We start from the raw sequence: 6,246 nt of genomic DNA, 5'->3' as shown, positions 1-6,246 counted from the left end.
AACTGAGTGCTGAATTAAATAGGCTTGACATGGTGAACAAAGAAATGATTGCTAGCTGTTTGGTTCGTCCTGTGTACAAGGGATCCTCCTGTACTTCCTTTGTAAACGAACAGGTTTGCATCAAAGAAGCATCTGAGTTCATTACCAATTTTTATCCTCACTGGAACAGTCTTCCAGCCCCGAATTTTGGCTCTCGGCTTGCACTACAATATAGTGACCTGCTGTATTTCAAACTATTAATTAATGTTAAAAATCATAGTTACTTACATAGCTTTCTGCAAATGGCAGTGCAGGAGGGAATAGAGAATTGCTTAACAGACAGTTGAGTACAGTGGCGTCCCTTTCTCTACAGACAGTGATACCTTTCTCTTTTATTTTTTTTGTATTCAGGAACCCTACTAAGTACCAGATAGAAAACTGACACATTGGATATGATGCCTGCCAAATGGTAACTTGCCAAGATCTGGAGAAGACTTTGGGAGATGGATATCCAGATCCACTTCAGATGGCTAGAACTTGGCCCTTGCTAACTTCAGCAGGTTCAAATGCCATGAGCAGTGCAGCAAGGATGTACTTTTTTTTTTTTTTTCATACAACATTCCCTAGAATAAGATACCTGGCTTTTGAAAGGCAGAGTGAAGAAAAGAGATCTTTCCTTGTGGTAAATAACTGAGTAGCAGCATCTAGGGAGCCAAGCTTGCTCACTGTTCTGCTCCCTGTGGATCACGTGCCCAGTTAACAGTAGAAACTGCTGTTACTATATTTCCTCACATAATCCACACTCCAATTTCCAGCAGCTTGCTTTTGGGGAAAAAAAGGCATGCGTTCTGAGAAAATTCAGTAAGTATTAGTAAGAGCTCTGACAGCTGCAGCAGAGTGTCCCAGCCTTCTTGAACCATTTCTAGTTTTCAGTCTCTTGGTTGAGTTGAACTTTTATTGGATGTCACAAATAGATGAAGTATCGGATTTGGAGAAATTTGAGTCAGTTGTTCACTTTATATAAGAAGATGAAACAGCCTGTCCTCCCAGGTGTGAATCTGACATCTCTCCCACTGATGTCAGTCCGGGAAAGTGTTGATTAAAATATAAAAATAAGTTAACACAGGTAATATTCTAGAATAAACAAAAGATGGTAGTTCTGGTAACATCTGTGGGAAAGAGCTCTGTGTGTTAACTGCTGGGAAGCCTACTGTGGAGATATAGCTTGATTCATGGCTAAGCACATTACAAGATGGCATCAGCAGAATGGATTACACAAGTGTTTCTGCATGGTACAATGACCCAAAAATCTTTTGCTTTCTGCCTAGAAGGGCAGAATTTGGGGCAGGTGAGAATGAAGCGTATTAGTAGCCTTTCTCTAGATTGGGGCTAGAACTAGGGCTATAAAACATGCCTTCTTTTTCTTTTGCAAATGCAACATAAAAGAAGACATCATGCATGATCCTGTTGGTAGGTACATAATTATTCAAGGGAAGGATGACTTTACAGCTGAGGCACTGGACTGGAACTTAGCAGATCTGTGTTCAGCTCTTTATCCTGACAGATTTTCTGTGTGATCTTCACTAAGTACTTCACTGCTCTGTGCTACAATTTCTCAGTTGGTGGAACATAAGTGTAGGACGTGACAGATCTGGTTTGGCCACTAGCCTGCTGAATGATTCCCTGCTGGGTGCCTCGGTTTTCCCGTCTAAAAATAGGGTTGCCAATACTGATCTTCATGGTAAAATGCTCTGAAAACAACTGATGGAAAAAAACAAGGTATAATTATATTTAAAATGGGAGTAGTGAAGTAGCTTTTTTTTTTTCCCTACCCTGAGTCTGCTTTATAATAAACATTTTGGGGCAGATGCATGATATGTATAGCATTTAGCGGAATGAGGCTCTAATTTCAGTTAGTGTCTCTCAGTGTTACTAAAATATTAACACTGCTAACATAAAATATGCCTGACTGGAGGGAGCTAGTAATGGGGGAGGAGGGGAAGAAAAGGATTTTACCACAGTCTTGGCTTTTTTCTGCCCCCCATGCAGGTGGGGCTTGGGGCAGCTGCCCGGGTTGCCTTTCTTAGTTATGCTACACTCTGAAAACCGGTCATATCGGCATTTGGGCCTTTGTTTATGCAGTACAGAAAAGGTCTTCATTTGAATTGGTTGATACTATATTGCTGAAATTTATTTGTACCTCAAATTTTTCTTGCTACAAATATATGCCAAAGATTAGTTAGATAAAGTTTAGTTCAGCAAGCTTTTTCTTTTTCAGACAAGTATTAGGCTGGACTTGATCTTCCAAGGTCCTTTCCAGCCTCGCAAACTATGAATCTCACTACACATTCGCAGTTCCCCTCTCCTGATTGTTTTGAATGTTCATCCATGGAAGTCCCAAAATTCAACTGAAAAGAGGGAAATCGGATGGAGAGCCTTTCAGACATCTACTTGCTCTCCTGTTTTCCAGCCTCATTCTGAAATCATGGCTCCAAAGAGAAAATTGCTGCTTACTTAACTTCATTATTGTGGTGGTTCAACAAGGCAAAGAAAATAAGTGAGTGCGGAGAGATAACAATTAAATGAAGATCCAAGCAATTTGTCCTTTGTTAGTGAGTAGTTTGTTAATTAATGCCTACTCCAAAATAAAGCTGCCACCGCACAAATTGGCTTTTGAAGCAACAACTAATTTGAGGGGGAAAAATGAGCCATTTATTCAAAGCTTTTAATGGCTATCCTGGGATACTTTTTTTAAATAGTTGCTTCTTATTAGTGAATTATTTTCCCCCCAGGAAATATGCGCAGTTACTTAACTGATATTGTGATAATATTCCCTCATTGTTTTTCTGTTCAGTTCCAGGAAAGTTGGCTCAAGAGGAGCAGAAATGCTGGCAGTTGTAACACAGCCATTTCTATTAGAGGATATGACTAGGAAAAACCTACTGTTTTTGTAACTGCTTCTAAAAATAAGAAGCCTTCCTCAAAAAATGAATAAGAGAGTGGATTTAAAACAATCTTTCTTGGTAGAAGCATAAAATAACCCAGGATCTGTATCTCGCGTGGTAAGAAAAATACATATTATGTGACATCTGGTACAAGAGGATTCTAGTTGCTTCCTGGTCAGGTGTAGGCTGGCATCCTACAATTCCTTACGGCAGAGTATAGACCCTTACCTTTGGCTCTACCCCAATCTATTCTTCTGCATCTGCAACACTGCTTTTTCCCTGTCTCTTCATTGCTATGTACAATGGAGAAAAAAATGAAGATGCTAACAAAGTAAGAAATACTAGAGAGAAGTGCCAGGGCAGGCTACTGAGGTAAGTGGAAGGAAGGTTGCAGAGAGCAAATGGAAGGAGAGAGAAGCACCAGACCCATAATTTCACCTAGAGCATGAGCACAAATAGGATTGGCCCAGCCATGTAACAAAGCATCCATATTTCTTGCGAATGATCCAGTGGAGATCTTTTTTTGAACCACTAAGCAAATGAATGAATCACAGAGTATCTTCAGGGAAATAAAAACTGACATATTTATTTCTTGTATCTTTCTTAGCAATAGTTCATCTGTACTGCAAAAAAATAATTAAAGTGAAACCATCTTCTTAATATGCCTGGTTTAATAACAGCATGTTGTCACCGTTGTCTATCCCAGTCATGTCACTGACACTGCTGTGCACAGAAGGGGAATTTCCACTTCTGTTGGGGAGATAAAGAGCCTGCTTTTATTTTAAGCTTTTGGCTACACTGCTCACTCCCCACTGTAAATCTAGTGATATCTATCAGACAGGAGGATGTATTCCTAAAAGCTTTTCTTGAGTTCACTGAGTCAGTACATGTTTTGCAGTGGATTTTAGAGAGTTCAGAATTGCATCCTTAATACTTCCCAACCAAAGGGGCCAAATACGTGGGGGTCTGAGGGCCCTGGTCTGCCTTGGGAAGAGGGCTGTCACCTAAAATGTGTAAAACATCCACATGTCCATCATCTTAGATTCCCTGTGGCCCTTCTCCCCAACAAAAATAGTTGGTGCTTATGTTCCTAACCCTGTTATGTTGCATACATGCTGTAGTTTTAACTTCAGCCTATTGCACTGCAGCCATTAACTCTCACATTGCAAAGTGTGGAATGACAGGTGAGGGTCTATATTTTAAAGCTGCTAGTGATATGGGGTGTCTCTAGTTTGTTTGTTTTTTAAGCAGCCTAACCAGGGGCCATTACAAGGAATCTGCTTGTTAGAAGATGCTAAACACTTGCCCTCTGAAAAAATCAGATTCTTTTAAGTTGGGCACCTAAAAACAGCTGGCAGGATGAGCACTCAAAACCAGACATTCTGTCATCCAGCAATGCAAGCAGGCAAATGTCTTTCTTTCTTGTCTCCGCTATTTATCTAAACTGTTCCGCTGCTAAGCTATGACCTCCATGGCATGAGATGATCTACAATAAAGGGGGAAGGTAATTTCTGGAAGCTCGCTTGTATTTCACTGAATCCACAGAAGAAATGTAATCATCTTTTAGCCTTAGCCACTTGGCCTTGATACCAGAAGAACACAATAACAAGTATTTCCCTCTTTTTTTGAAAACAGGATGCATATTGATTGAATCGACTTGCATTTTTCATGTGTTGTGCCTACTGATATACATCTTTTAGTGCTAACAAGTGTAAGTAGAGTGGGGAGAGAAACAACAGGTGACATTTTAAAACCTTTCCTCAAAGGATAGTTGTCAGAGGAGAGGCTGATGAAAAGAGAAAATCTGCCCCATCCTACTCCCCCATTGAGCGATCTTTTCTCTGATCCTTTAACACTCTTTTCTCTACCAGCCTCTTGAATGGCATCTTACTCCATCAGTAGTTTCATTTAAATCAATGGGTCAAACAACTGATAATGGCTTTTAGTTTAGGAGTTTAGTAGGCTTTTGTGCAGAGTAACCTACTACTTAGCATGAATAGGCTTCCTTGGATACTTCCCTCATATACTTCTAAGGTAAGAGAATGCATTTATTGGTTTAGTGCATTTTGTGGTTACTACAAACTGGCTAAAGGATGATGACAAAGGGAATAAAATAGATTATACAGAATGAATATGTGAGAGGGAGGAAAAAAGTGCCCCAAGAATTTCTTGGCAGCAAGATCTGATAATCTGTAGAAAAGTCTCCTGAAGAAAGTAGAGAGAAACTTCAGTCTCTTTGGTCAGTTAAAATTATACTTGACACAACATTAGAAAACAAACACTAGAAGACAAACCAGGATCAGCTTAGACATGGTCATTTGTGTCCAGTAACCATGATCTGTTGCCACTACTTGGTAACTGTTTTACAATAGAACTTGCTGCTTATCACTTCCTTCACTTTGAGGCTGCTGTGTGGCCGTTCCCATGCTACAGGAGCTGATCCACAGCCCACTCAAGACAGTGAGCTGTCTTTTTTAGTTGAAAGCAATAATTTTCAAAGCAGGACTTGGAAACTGAACTAGTAGCATTGCTATTGTCTGAAAGGCAGGGTGAAAATTATGGCAACCAAGAGCTAGGAGCATTCAGAAGGTGTGGCAGTGCTTAGTGGCCGTTTGTAAATGAGAGATGTTTAGAAACATCTAACATTATTTGAGGGAAAGCCCATTGTGGCAATGATACTAACAGTTACTGGAAGGCTTTATATAGTAAAAGTACTTTGGACCCTGTCTTCCTGTCTGTCTCAAGTTCTCTTACTGCATTTACTTGACTCCATGGTGCTTTCTTTGATTAAACAGTAGGCCTTTCAGTTTCTATGTGTTCCTAAATGGTGTTAAAATATATTTACCACAAAAACCAGCTATATTTTCACTCTCTCACTACTACAGGACTAGCAATAAAATTCTCTCTGTGTTACCCCAGGTAGAGCAAGGTAAACAACTTTGTCATTGGTCACACCTCCAATGAACATCATCTGTTTTGCTGTTCACAAGTTGTGCATGAACAGATTGCCAAATTCTCACATGTATGTGTAGTTCAGACTTGTTTCTGAATGTATTTACTAAATAATTCTGAGTCTGTAAATTCTGACCCAAAGAGTGCAGTGTCTTCAACTAATGTGTACTTAAGTTTCAGATTTTATGATTGGTAGTGGTGAAAGATGAAAGCCTAATATAGCCTGTTCTGCCAAAGCTGTAGTCAAATATTAAAAAAAAAAAAGAAGAAATCTGCTGCATCCAGCATTCAGATGCTTCTTTATGAGAATTCAACTAAGTTTTTAAAAAGTTTTTAAAAAATCAAGAGATTCTGCAGCAGTCTGTAGATG

The sequence above is a fragment of the Crocodylus porosus genome, unplaced genomic scaffold, assembly GCF_001723895.1.
Source record: "Crocodylus porosus isolate Cpor-Errol unplaced genomic scaffold, CroPor_comp1, whole genome shotgun sequence".
NCBI lineage: Eukaryota > Metazoa > Chordata > Crocodylia > Crocodylidae > Crocodylus > Crocodylus porosus.
Note: the sequence above shows the minus strand (reverse complement) of the source record.